Source organism: Anser brachyrhynchus (assembly GCF_964034855.1).
Source record: "Anser brachyrhynchus genome assembly, chromosome: 12".
Taxonomy (NCBI): domain Eukaryota; kingdom Metazoa; phylum Chordata; class Aves; order Anseriformes; family Anatidae; genus Anser; species Anser brachyrhynchus.
In genome coordinates this window covers 11128651-11142263 of record NC_137707.1, presented here as the reverse complement: position 1 = coordinate 11142263, position 13613 = coordinate 11128651, and the positions used below count along the sequence as shown (strand labels likewise).

General features: G+C 45.1%; 2 protein-coding genes across 6 annotated transcripts in view; one reads left to right on the top strand and one right to left on the bottom strand.

Annotated features, from left to right (window-relative positions):
• SLC7A10 (solute carrier family 7 member 10) overlaps positions 1-13613 on the bottom strand; it is a 49115-nt gene that overhangs the window by 25103 nt on the left and 10399 nt on the right. The gene's annotated exons all lie outside the window — the stretch shown is intronic.
• LOC308176681 (uncharacterized protein) overlaps positions 5-13613 on the top strand; it is a 187945-nt gene continuing 174336 nt past the window's right edge. The window contains exon 1 of the mRNA XM_080552770.1: positions 5-5919. The gene's annotated coding sequence lies outside the window, so the exon portion shown is untranslated. The remainder of the gene's footprint in view (positions 5920-13613) is intronic.

Sequence of the window (13613 nt, the reverse complement as noted above, 5' to 3'; positions counted from 1 at the left end):
AGGAACAAAGGTTTGCAGTGAGATAAGTGAGTGAGAAACTCATTTTATTTTTTATTTTTTGTAAAGGCAAACAAACCCAAACACCGCACCCCATCTCCTGCCCCAACACCTCTTTACTAGGTTTCACTTGCTTATTTTATCTGATTAAGCCCTGGGGAAAACGCTACCATTTATCAGAAATCAGGCAGGGTAAGAGTGTACTCAGATCTGCTGAAGCACTTCAGAGATATGGTGAACATCTGTGTTTAGAGGTTTTGTGGCATGAATTCAGGCAGCTTGAAAAACTGCCTGCTGCCACCTGCCATGCCCAAATATTTTATTGAAAGGAGTTAAAAATGTCTTTTTGATAAAGATTTTTCATCTCCTTCTGAGGATGGGAGTTCAAATTTTTTTTTTCCAAAAGTAGGATTATTTATAATGTAGGGGCCAAGAGGGGCTCTCATCACAGGGGCAAATTAAAGGTTGTGCTTGCAAAAGTCACTTCAAAGTCTGGAAATATTAGAAATCTATTAACATTTAATGTTTGCAATATATGTGCTGCTTAGTCATTGCCCGTAGATCTTAGGGGGATATTGTGGTGTGACTGCAATGTGGGACAATGTGGACTTTGTCCCTCTAATTTCGTTCGGTCAGCACATGAGCCCAGGGAGTGCTGGGTGTCGCAGACGCTCTTTGTGTGTGGGGGGCCAGGGCATGGTCGTCCTCCAGGAGCAGTGGGAGCTGCCCTGCGTGAGACGAGGCCTTGTAACCGCGCAGATTCTGGAGAGGGACTTCTTGGTGTTGGTCAGACTGGGGACCATTTGAGCAATATTTAAATAGCACTCTTTCCCAAAAGGGTGTGAAGACCTTATGCCATAGAACTCAGCTGAGGCTTTTCTTCCTTTATGAGCTGGTGTTAAAAGCCTCACTTGCAAAACTGACTTTCAGCCTATGATGTTGAACTGCATTTCTTATCAGTACAGTTACCAAAAACAAAAAAAATCAACCCAAACCAAGAACTGGATACCAGTTGTTAATGAGTTATTGGCATCTAAATGAGTTTCTCTGCAGTCTTTGAACCTGTGTGTCAGCAAATCTAAGTTTGCTTCCTCCCCTCTGCTTTATAAGTGTTTTTCAGCTTGCAGCGGATAACACGTTCCATAAATGAATCCAGGCATTCCAAATTTTGCTGCGTTTTGCTTCAATTCTGCTCTTGCATTTCTGAAAGCAGCTTCTGTGAGTGCAGAGAACCCAGCTGGTTGTGCTCGTATGTAGCTATGGGTTTGCAGCACGTGTGTTGAGGCAGATAATCTATCTGTGGTTTAAAATGAAATTAGGGTAGAAAATAGACATCTCCTGCAACTGATAAGCAGGTGGCTGCTTCCTGGAAAAAGTGGGAGGGTGAACAGCCACAGGGGAGCTCTGCAGCTCGCAGATCCCTGCTGGAGGACCCAGAGGGTTTCAGGCTTTGTGAAGCAATAGGCTGCTTGTTGCATGAGGGTTTCACCACGGGTGAAACTATTCCCTGGGTATTAAAGTGTTAGTGTAGCACTGTAATGACAAACCACAGAATCGAACTAAATGCAATAATATATAATTCAACAAAGATACAGTCTTGGGATGATGTGGCTGGACACTTGCTGTGCCTTTTCTATTCACTGATGTGTCAGTTTGTGGAAGGGCATAGCTCCTTACTGGTGCTATGTCAGGAATAAAAGCAGTCTTTTCAACATTACAACTGAACCCAGCTACAAAGCACCCCCAGGCTGCTTCATCTGTGGTGCAGCAGCTGAAAGTAGTGTTGTCCCTGCACAGTAGAAAGGAAGTACTGGTGCAGATTAAAGAAACTGATGCAGACACCCCACAGTTGTAAAATCAGTTTAAAAAGTCATGACATTGACCAGACTTCTTTTCAAGTTTCCATTTTAATCAGTAACCTTTAAGGATACTCCTGTTCACCTTTTAGAGAGTCCTTCTGCTGCCAGAGGAAGGCCACAATCACTTTCTCTTTAGATGCAACTTGAGAGTCACAGCTGCCTTTTGAAGAAAAACGCTAAATATCACCAAAATGTTGATAACACCTTTGAAGTGATGTTATTAAATGTTACGTGGTACCTGAAAGCCATGTAAAAAGAAGAAAAGATTTGCTGATGTGCTGTTAAAGCTCAGCAAGTGACGTCTGTAGCTGGCTTGCCTGCCTGCTAGTGATACTCAATCTGTTGGCCAGCGCCCTCCTGCCTGATGTCACTTTTTGGGGTACCGCTGTCCTAGTGATGCATAGGGCCTTCCTGTGACAGTGACCCTGTCCTCTGCAGACAGGGTGGGATGCTGTGCGGTGGCTGAGGTCATTGCCGTGTCTCCTTATAAAGTGGTAAAATGCAAGGTAGGGGCATGCTTGTGTCCAGAGGGGAGCCGCATGTACAAGGGAAGCGATGAAAGACCAACTCGAGGCTGTTTAAAATCTTCCTTGTGCTACAGAGCCTCGTGCAGCTACCACCTGACTACCAAATGGAAGGTGCTCTGCTAAAATTCACACCCTCTCCTGTGCAAGGAAAGGACTGTGGCTGATGGTAGCTCCCCTTGGTGCAGAGCATTTATTGGGGTAACTAAGTGCAGCTGTGCGAATCCCCTCAGTCTGCCCCAGGGAGGGGTGCAGGGACACCCCTCTGGCACCATGGATTGTGTATGGAGAGATGGGAACGAATAAGACAACCTGGGAAGATGCAGGGAGCTACGTGAGGGAAATACAACACCCACCTCTTCCTGCTTGCGCTCTTCCTTCCTTCCCCTCTGGAGAGCAAGGACTGCGGCGGGAGGAAGGCAGGAGGATGTGCCCAGCCAGTAACGGAGCAGAAAGAAAGGTGGGGGGCCAGGCCGGCTGCTTCCTCCTGCAGCGAGCTGCTCCGGCGGCTGAGCAGGAGGATGTCCAAATTTAACTCTTGTGTAAATAACAGGGGGAAGGGAGTAATCACAAACTGGAGGTCACTCAGATGGGATGCAGGCAGGAGCAGTGCCAGGACTGGTATGGGTACCTCTGCCCTTCCCTTTCCTTTCCCTCTGAGACCTACAAGTTTTAGAACTGACATTTTTCTTGGTTTGTATAATTCTGTTCCTTCCCTGATTCTCTGTGAGGAAACAGCCTCCCTTGATGGGTGCTTGGGTGTTGCTTTTGGGACCAGAAGTGCTTTTTATGCACTAAAAAAAAAAAAAAAGTCAGATAAGGAATCATGGCAGCTTGTGCTGAAGGAATGTCCTGATGCAATTGAGTTGCACAATGATTTTCAGAGTTAACAGATTTGTTCTGGGCCTTCCGTACTGGGAAGCTACGTGGCTGGAATGGAGTAGGCAAACCTTTCAAGAAGATGGATGAAGAGTTAACGTATTGCTAAAGCATACATAATACTACATAATGATGAAATTTATGAATTTTTTTGGTCATAGTTTCTACTGGTGACTGAAGTGTCACAACCCTCTAAAAACAAATAAGCATTTCTGGAAGACACTGGTTATGCCCTGTTCAAGAACTGCAGCAACATCTGAATTGAAGCTGAAAAAGAAATAACTGCCTAGGAGCTTAAAAACTGTCCTGACGAAATCCCTCATAGTGCTGCGTACTACTTGTATGTATGAAGACCTTAAGTTACAAGGACACTTAAAGATGATCCCCTACCTGCCAGCACAACACCAGTATATCTCTATTTTTCACAGATCAATGCACCTGGAAATAATGCAGTTTTGGAAGGAGCCAGTGGTATTTTGGGGAATACACAGAATTTGGGACATTCTGCTGCTCGTCTCAATAGACCTGTAGGTTTTAACTTCCTGCTTGGGATGGGCCAGCATTCCTGCTCTGGCAACCCCAGTGCTGAACTGCCTGAACACCCCACTGCTGAGCCCCTGACCCACCCCGTGCCTGCCCCTGACCAGCGCTCTCATGTTCAAGTAGCTCCTGCTACTTTTGGTAGCAAGCAGTGAATGCAAATGCCCATCCTTCAGTAAGCTGTGTGCAAGTGTTTCCACCTCCACGCGATTTTTGTCACCTTATCATTGTGTCATTACGTGTAGAAAGGAGAAAATCCCACCACAGCATGATATCCCAAGTGGTAACAGACAAGAAATTGAGAAAATCTTCAAGCTCACGTGCAGTGCAGTATCTCTGGAGGTCCCTGAGCACTGAGGTGCTTTCAGGCTGTCTTCATGCCTGGGTTTTCTCTACCTGCTCAGGTACTTTGGCTGTAATGGGAAGATCTGTGGTGGGCTGGAAAGAGGGGGGAAATGGAGAGATCAGTGGCTGGAAGCAGTGTCATCAGGCCATGACATTGAACCCAGGGGAGAGAGAGTTGAGTGCTGGTGAGGTGCGACCACAGTGACAAGGTGGCAGCAGTGATAAAGTGCAGTCTAAATGCACAGACAGAAAGTTGGCAGCTTGCTGTGCTTTTAGATGTGCGCATTTGGCCTTGACAAAGCCCTGACTCACTCCGTGCTTTGGGTTTCCATCCCAAGGAGAGGGCATTGCTCAGCACTGAGAGCCTGAGCACGGGGTGGCAGAGAGCCTGCTGACAGCAAAAAACTGTGGCTTGGACCCAAAGAGCTGAGGAGAGGAGAGATCTGTGGCACAACACATCTTGGAGTAACACCCTCCTGCTATGGCAAGACCTCCAACACAGCTCTCCTTGTGCATGAGGCTGCGTTACACCAGGAATAGCCAGTACGTCATTTAGTCAAGGTTAAATTGAGGTATAGCCATCTGTAGGAGCAGGACAGGAGGAACTGGCAGCCTTCTGGAGGCTCATTTCATGCAAACATTCACTGAAATTTTTGGTTAAATTAAGTAGTTATATTTAAAAATCTAATGTCCTTCATCGGTGAGTATAAGGCAAAACTCTGTTCCAAACTCATTAGGATTTCCTATTATTTTGCTCATGCAACATGTGCTAAAGTCGTATCAGCTGGAGTGGAAGTGCTACGCCCCTTCTGACAACAAAATGTTCTTATGGAAACGTGCCATGGATATGGCAATGTGCCTGGGAAGTACCTTCGCTTCACTCAGTGTAGACGTGTTTAAAAATAGATATGGTGGAGATACTGAAATGCTTCAAGAAGAGGAGATGCCAGAAACTGCCTGATGAGAAGCAGAATTTTAAGGAGGTACCTTGTTCTTAGGCCAGTAGATTTAGCAGTAAGGCAAATGCTTTACCCACAAATAGGTATTTCTAAGCAAACCCTGGTCAGCAAGAACTGAAGGGAATTTGGAGAGCAATTCCACAGTGAGAACAAAACTGGCTGTGCGGTGCCGGGAGAGTCGCATTACTGAGCTCACTGTGTCAGGGATAATTTGTTCCAGCTTTACTACTGCTGGTACTCCTGATACTCACTACATTTATTTTGTTCTTCTGAGAAGTGAATAGGTGGAAAAAAGGAATTCTTTCTTGTAAAACAGTCACTCTTTCCACTCCTCTGTGGCCTTTGCTAGAGCTTCTTGCAGCAAAGCTACATATTCAAACCTAAAGGAAACTAATGCTTAAATCACATGTATTCATGTCTTATAATACAGAATAAGATCTTTAGATCCATGCATATGTATGTTTATATATATAAATTCCTTTTGGAAATAATATAGCCTTAACCTTGACTGGGAGATATCAGCCAGGTACTGGGAAGCTGTGCGACCAATTCCAACAAACCAGCACTAAGCAACTACAACAAACACCACCTCAACTACCAAGGCTGAATCATGAGCTTCCCATGTGGGCAATGTTCCCCCCACCTTCGGATCAATCCAACAGAGGGGCTGATGCATTCACACAGCACAACAACTTGGGCAAAGCCCGTGAATACACACTTGTGTTGCTGTGCACCCCTCGCTTGCTCCAGGTGCTCAGTGCATTTCACCAGCCACAAAAGCAGAGGATAGAATGAGGCTGAGCCATCTGAAGTGGGGTAAGTGAAGTGTGATGGAAATCAAGGGCTGGGACTTACAGCAAACATGTCTGAAAGGAAGACTTTACCCCTGAATGTGTCCAGGAGTGTAGGACGTGACTGAGCAGGTATGATTTGCTAGGAGCTGAAATTTGAGTGAAAAGTGCAAGAGATAATGGCTTTTTTGCACTTGCTGAGCTATGCCGTGAGGAGAAGCAGGGACAGCCTATTGAGAAGGGACAAATGATGATAAAGAACATACCAGAAGACAATCACAATGTAACACTTCTGTTTAATTGCTTTGTTCAGGGTAAGGCATGTTTGTTACTGCAGTGGCAACGGCAGAAGAAATATTTTTAGCCTTTTTTCATATTATGCAGTGTGAAATTGCATATACAGGACACTTCCAACATGTGCAATGGGAATGCTTCCGCTGTCACCCAAACCAGTGAAAGATTGCCTTGCACTAAACGCTCTGATTCTGTGTTGCTTTTGTAGTTCTTACTTTAAGTGTAGAAACTCCTTCAGAGAAGTATATAAATAACATCCAGCATGTCTGTCTTGGGTACCTGCCACCACACCTGGGTGCCTTTGTTGTTTGTGGCCTCTGACCTTCCGCTGTCCCTGTGAGTGGCACTAGGGGCTTAAGGCAGAAAAGAGTACAGAAGTTTTTGATCTTGGCCACAAACCAAAAGCACGCTCTTAAACTCGCTCAAGTTAAAATCCTGACTGAGGCTAACGGAGTTCATAATTCATGTATGAACCAGCAGACCAAGTGAAGTCTCTTCTCAGACCTGTTACTGTGTGTGGCAATTGCTTTGGCTTTCCCAGGATTTTTATCTTGACATCCACTCTTGTAGTGGATGACGGAGATGAATCTGGGTCAGCTGGGCTGAGCACTTTGCTCTTCTTCCTCTTGTCTTGCTGGGACCGAGCGGAATAATTCTGGCCTCTTCCATATAATAAAACGCTTCCTCCTGCTGTATTATTTTATGAGGGAAAAAAAATATATTTACTGAAGTTCCATAAGATCTTGTTCTTTAGTCTTGACTGAAATTATCAACTTCTCAAGCATGACAGAAGGTGGTGTACCAAAAATGATTACAACCTCAAGTAGAGTAAGTGGCACAAAGAACAAAAAGGAGAAAAAGAACACTAATTTGTGAAAATATTTCTGCTAATAATGAAGGAAAAAAAAGTGATAGTCACTTGCTCAGCTCTCTCAAATTCCTAACCTTAAAGAAGCATCAGTTTTCAGCAGAACAGAAACTGCCTTCAGCCCAGCGTTGTGTTCTGTAGCACCCGTGAGTCTTGAAAGGACATCCTGCAAAAATACCAACCCTTGGAACAAAATCCTCTTTCTGGAGTCAGTTGCGAATTTGTAAAAGAGATATTTGTGAGCTCTGAACTCGACAAATTCCATGAATTTATTTTTTGTTTATTCATAATAACAATGTTTTGTGATGGGGGAGAGAAGAAAGGTAGATCTCACAGCTACGCCTGCTTGACATTAAAGAAAAGCCTTTTTGTTCTTAACTTAGAGAAATTGGCCCATAAAATTGGCTGGGAGCTGCTCGCTCGTGTGAAAAAATGACCCCTGCAGCACTGCCAAAGTCAGTGAGACCTTGGGTGATCTGCTGCAGTGCTGCTGGTCGCACGCGTCCCCTCAGCCCCGGGGCTGCTTTCACGTGCCCGCGCAGCGCTGCCGAGATGCGTTAACTTGACTGGAGAGGTAAAGAAAGACAGCCATTTCTTCCTACTTTTCTTTTTTTTCTTTCCCATTTTTCTAGGATATGGAAACAACTCTCAATATTGTTTAAAAAAAAAACAACACAAAACATCGTGATACTGGATCGAATCATAAGCTCTTAAAGATGGTATATTTCAGGCTATTTTACTTGCCTTCTGGGTTTTGTATTTTTTTTTTTTTAAGGCTTCATGGTTCAGATTAAGAAAATTTTCTAAAACACCCATGAGGGTTAGGAACATACTTCTTAAACAAAAGCTGTGGTTCTCATGGAATAACATCACTTCAAGAATTATTGTGAAAGGAAAAAAAAAGGCAACAACCTAGATATAAGAGGTGACAAAATGACATGCTGTATATGGGAAAGAATGCATACTGCTGCAGCTGACTATAGTGATGTAATAGGATGCAGACAGAAGGGAAAAAAAAGTCCTATAATATAGGAATTTATGCGCTTTTTTTTTTTTTTTCTTTAATATTGAGTAAGTCTTTTCCCAGCTGCACTTTGAATGCAGTGCTGTAAGCTGCTGCTGGGGAGTTCTGTCCGAGATGGCAGAACTCAGACTGTCCTTTGTGAGGGCATTCACAGCCCAGGCGGGCAGAGCCACAGTGACCGAGGGCGCCTGCTGGTGACACCGAGCCCAGTGGAGTACTGCTGAAAACAAAACAACTATTGTAGCATGGCCGTGAGCTGTGCGTGTTGTGGCTTGGCATTTTGGGGAATCATTGGGATGGGTTAACACTATGGGTCTCCAAACAGCTGAAGGGAATCGCTCCTTGGTGGATATTGCTAGTGGTCTAGGAAAGGCAATCCCCTTTCCCTTTAAAACTGGGTTTTAAACTGGTGCGTTAATGGTTTCAGTGGTGGTCTGTGATTTTACGTAGTATTAGTCCAAGTGCATGGAGGGGATCTTTCCTGTGTTTAACACTGATTTCTGGGCAATGTGTTACGTGCTGCTGCTGCAGTGCCACACAGAAGGAACTAAAGTGTCAGATGTGCACTGCTCTAGAACCATGGTACTGGTTGGACATTAAGGCAAGGGACTCTACTGGAAAATCCAAGTGTTTTTTTTTCTGTTTTGTGCCTCTGGCTTTTGAACTACTAGAGTCAATTTGTGATCAGGTTTTGATGTTTTCCCATGTAACTATGGGGGCTGAAACTCAACTTATAGACAAAAGCTGAATTCTCATTAAAACACTTCAGGAACTGCATGTTGAAATAAAACCCTAAATGTGACAGCTCTTGTGAGAAATAAAGGGATCTGGGATACTTTGTGCAGTCACTTGGAGTGCAAAGTCCTTAGGGCATCTTTTATTTATCTGCAGCACACAATCCATGCAGGCTGTAAAAATAATGGATCTTGCAGCCTGCTGAAAGTATTCAGCAGTTCTTTAGGAAAGAGCTTACTGATTATATTTAGAGACCATATTTCTGATAAAACTAAGCAATTTCCTGTGTGGTTAGCAAAGAAAATATCACTCATGTATTTTTACTGCTTGTGCTTTTCATTACGGATCTATATTATATATCTGAAATTCTGAATGGGTCTGTAAAGTCAAGTAGAAATTTGTATAAGCAGTTCTTTCCTCTAAAAAGTGAAATATTATCAAAAAAAGGGAAAAAAATTCAGCGCTTTTTTGTTGCAGTCAGGTAAATCACTACGTGACTAGTTTTTCAGTGAAGGATTACAGCAGGCAGTGTTTCTGAAAAATTGTGTATGGTTCACAAGCATAAATCGTGCCAGACTCAGGCTTTCATCGAGTGCTGCTTATTGTTGTCAGGAGAGCGTAATCCAAGCTCAGCGCAGGTAGTGCAGCGCTTGGCAGTGTGATGCAGGTGATGAAGTGGTGAGGATGCAGTGTTCAAAGGCAGCCTCTGGCAGGTAGCAGACAGAGGGAAATTGGCATCAGCTGGGCATCCTTCTTCCATTAGCGTTGTTGTGGAGGCATGTCCCATGGGTATTGAATCAGAGTAGGAATTAGGAAGAGGCAATTTCTTCTCAAATGCTGCAGTCATTGAGGATTATATTCCCCAACTGTAGATTGGGTGCTTCATGGCCACAGTTGTAACAGATGGTCTGGATGTCTTGCCTATGAAGGGCAAACCCAGCATCCTTTCCCAGTGCTGAGGTGAATGTAAGCCATTAATTATCAGTTTCTTTTTTTTATGGAATCATGGAAAATGACATTTTAAAGACTTTAAATAAAATGTTTGAAACCGATCTGGTTTCAGTTATAGCTTTCTTTAGATATATAGGTATACTATATCCTCAATAGTAGACAAAGACAGCGTTCATTGACAGCTGTGAATAGAAGAATAATTGAAAGTCTGCCCATCCTTTCAGGACTCCTGGGTCGAAGCAGACATTGCTCAGCCCAAAAGGATGACAGTCTGCCATTGCTTGAGAGAGCTCTTAGGCACAAGTGCTGAAGCTTTGCCTTCTCCTTTGAGTTAATAAACCTGTTTTACCTGAATATGGAATATTGTAAAGATTTGAGATTACTGTTTAAAAGAAAAAAAAAAGGCTTAGATGAGAGGAATTGTGCTTTACAAATTTACATTGAATCTAAATACGAGGTGGATTACATCAGTAATGATGATGGTGTAACCCACTGTGGGTTTATTTATTTATTTAGCAGAAAACCACTACACTAAGCAGCCTCCAGTCCAGATAATTGTTAGCTACTAATTGGCTCCGAGGAGTTAAGCACTCATAATTGAGGACATTAGTGACTGGTTTGCATCGTTGCTGCCTGTCTGTGAGCTCGGGACATGACACACCTACACAACCAGCCAAGAAGTGACACGCGTAGCTCACAGTTGTGGTGCTAACTAGAAATGTTGTGGTACGGGCAGTCCTGTGGGCTCCTGTGGTTCCAGGGAATAACCATGCCACTCTCTGCCCTGGGCACAATGTGGATAGGTCACTGAGGCTGGCCTCAGGACATGTAATGGTATGGATGTGCACAGGGGGCTGCTCGGCATCTCCCCTTGCTCCTCTCCAGCACGTTGGCAGCAGTGCAGCCTTTAATACATAAGTGCTCCTGCTATTGAAATACAAAGGGTAGGTGAAGTTCTGAATTGACAAAGCATCCAGGCTCAAGAATTTACTAAAATGTAGGGACACTCCTGGATTAAACACAGCACAGCACGCCTTTTCTTGACCTCTTGTCAAGCATGAATTTAGGTGATGTGGCAGTGTTTTACGGATTTCATGCAATGGCCTTGAACTTCTTTGCTTTTAAATAGCATTCAGAAAACTCTTAATGAAGAATGGATGAAGAATAAAAGAATATATAAAGCTTGGCATTAAACTAATAACTGTTTAATTTCATGTGTGAGGAAAAGATATAACTGTTGTACTAGTGGAAAATGAGTTATGGCTCCTCTGCTAATACACTTTTAAAGGAAAAAAAAAATGAAAAATGGCTATAAAATAACAGTGGTAATTTAATGTCTACGGGGAGTGGTATTTAACAAAATTAAATGATCTTAAAACCTGACTGGTTCAAATGCTTATGTTCAAATTCCTAGCAAGTAAGAACAGGACCACCGATCACAAGCTGATTCCGGCATTCCAGGTGGATTTGGCTGGGTTACCAACTTGTAATCTGCTTACACTACGCCCAACTTTAAAACTCCTTAAAACCAGGCTGCTCAAAAACACTGACAAAAGCGTTCCCCTCAGCCTATCGCACACTTGGAAGGGAGCTGTTCGCCTCCCGAGTAACCAGAACACAGCTCCGCTCTGCGGGACTCGAGGGTCGCGGGTCTCCCGGAGCAGCAGCCGGGCCCTGAGGGCGCCGGCGCCTGACAGGGACCGCGGCCGGGCCTGGCCGGGCTTGACCGGGCCCCGCTCCCGGCCGGCCCAGCTGCCGGCCCCGCTCCCGGCCCTCCCGTGCCCCCTGGCGGCCGGAGCGGCCCGGCCGTGCCCCGGCGGCCCCGGGCCGGGTGATCTCGGGGTTCTTCCCCCCGGGGTTCGCCCCGTCCGCAAAGCGGCGACGCGGAGCTTTCCCTGAGAGAGAGCAGCCCCCCTCCGCTCGCCTCGGGGTCGGGCGAGGGCGAGGGCGAGGCCTTCTGCTTGGGTCGAGAGGGAAGCGAGGAGCACAGGGAGCTCATCTCGGGTGCTGCCTGCGCTGCGCGGGGCTGATTTTGGTGGGCAATTAGAAAATCCACGGTCTAGAGGGGAGCAGTCAGAGCAAACTTGTGAAAGCCTCTGATCTCAGTCTTTAAAAGCTCTCGCTGAGCTGAGCACTTTTGCAGTCCGGTGGTGCGGGGAGCACTCAGCCCCTTGGCCTTGTGGAGAAGGCACAACCCACAGCGTGGAGCATCCCAGGCCTCTCGTTGCTCTGGGGCCACTGGAAAAGTTCTTCAAAAGTTACAAGCTGCACATTTGGCTCTAGCTTACATTGTGCAGACTGTTTAATAAAGATGATTAGTTTGGAATTACTCTCCACTAGTAGCCTCATAGACGAGGAGCGTTTGCGAAACCTGCAAGGTGCATTTATGGGGCTGCAGGTTTTGCTGTTTACCTGCATGCTGCTGCTTGCCATACGAGGCTGACCATGCTCAAACCATTAGTAGTCCAACCTCTGCCCAATAGCTTAAAAACAGAAAATGTGGCAGTTTAAAATTATCCCTTTCTGAAAGATGATGCACTTTTATGTTCTTGTAAAATTAGTCATAATGTGACAATTGCTTTTCTTATACAGAAGAGGGTTAAACAAGAAAAACTTCAAGCTTTTAAAACCATTTTGCTAACAGTCTTCACAAAATAATCTGTCACTTGAATAACATTCAAAGGAGGCGACACTGACAGGTACTGACTGTACTTGCAGGAAGGGCGCACCAGGACTGTAAATGACCTCGCTGCAAAAGATGTGATGTGGGCTATGATCAGAATAGTACTTACAGGCAAATGCAAATGCTACCTTAATCAAAAACAGCCCTGCAAACACCCTGATCCCATTCTGTAACTGGCAAGCATCATTGGGAACTGTCCTGAGTATGCACGTGGGCACACACTGGATATGATCAATTAATTTACAAATTGCTCAAAATTACAAATTGTTCAAAATTGCAGAGCCCTGTTTAGCAACTGGAAGGAGAGCTGGTGGTGCCCACCCACACAGTGCCTTCCTGCACCGACCTGTGTGGAGGGCAGACCTGCACTGCGGTCCTTACGTGGTGAGGGGAGGCCGGGAGGCGGCCTTATGTGAAATAACAAAGAAGACGGGCGTGCTGCTAGTGCTTGGGTCTGTTCCATTTTATTCGAGTAGCGCTGCTGCAATGTGTTTATATCAAAGGAGAAGTTAAAGCCTGTATGATAGGATTTTTGTTGTTCTGAATTGAGAACTCCTTTTATTCTGCTAATCCTTTCACCGGCTGCAAGCTCTGTCTGCTCTTTTCAAGCTCACAGTCCACTGCTTTATTTCCTGCTTCTCTGTTCTGACTCTTGTACTTGGTCTGATTTCTCTACTTCCTTAACTTCTGACTTGTTCTCCTCTTCTCTTGCCAGTGTGGGGATATGTGGGCTGCATTTCATTACCCTGGAGAGCAAACCTCAGCCTGCCATGCCCCCTCTATGTGCTGCCATGAATACCACAGATAAGGCAGAAATACTGGTCAAAAACCTTCTGCTAGGGAGTAGGAGGCATTTTCCTGGGGAGTTTGTCACAGGAGTAACACTGTGTGAGCTCCAGCACACTGCCATGCTGACAGCAGCGTGTGTGGTGGTGGTAGGGCTGTGTCCACGCGGGGATTACAACCAGCCACCTTGGAGCTTCATATTCCACCTTCCCTTTCCGCTCTTGTCCCGAGCACCTAGAGCAGCATTCACGGTAGGGCAGTGCTGCCAGATGAGACGAGGGGACCCCTTGCCTGTGGGCATTTAGTACATAAAGGACCCTTGAAACAGAACACTAATGTGGTGTTAGGGAAGGCTTTGTCACTTCTGCTAATTTCCAA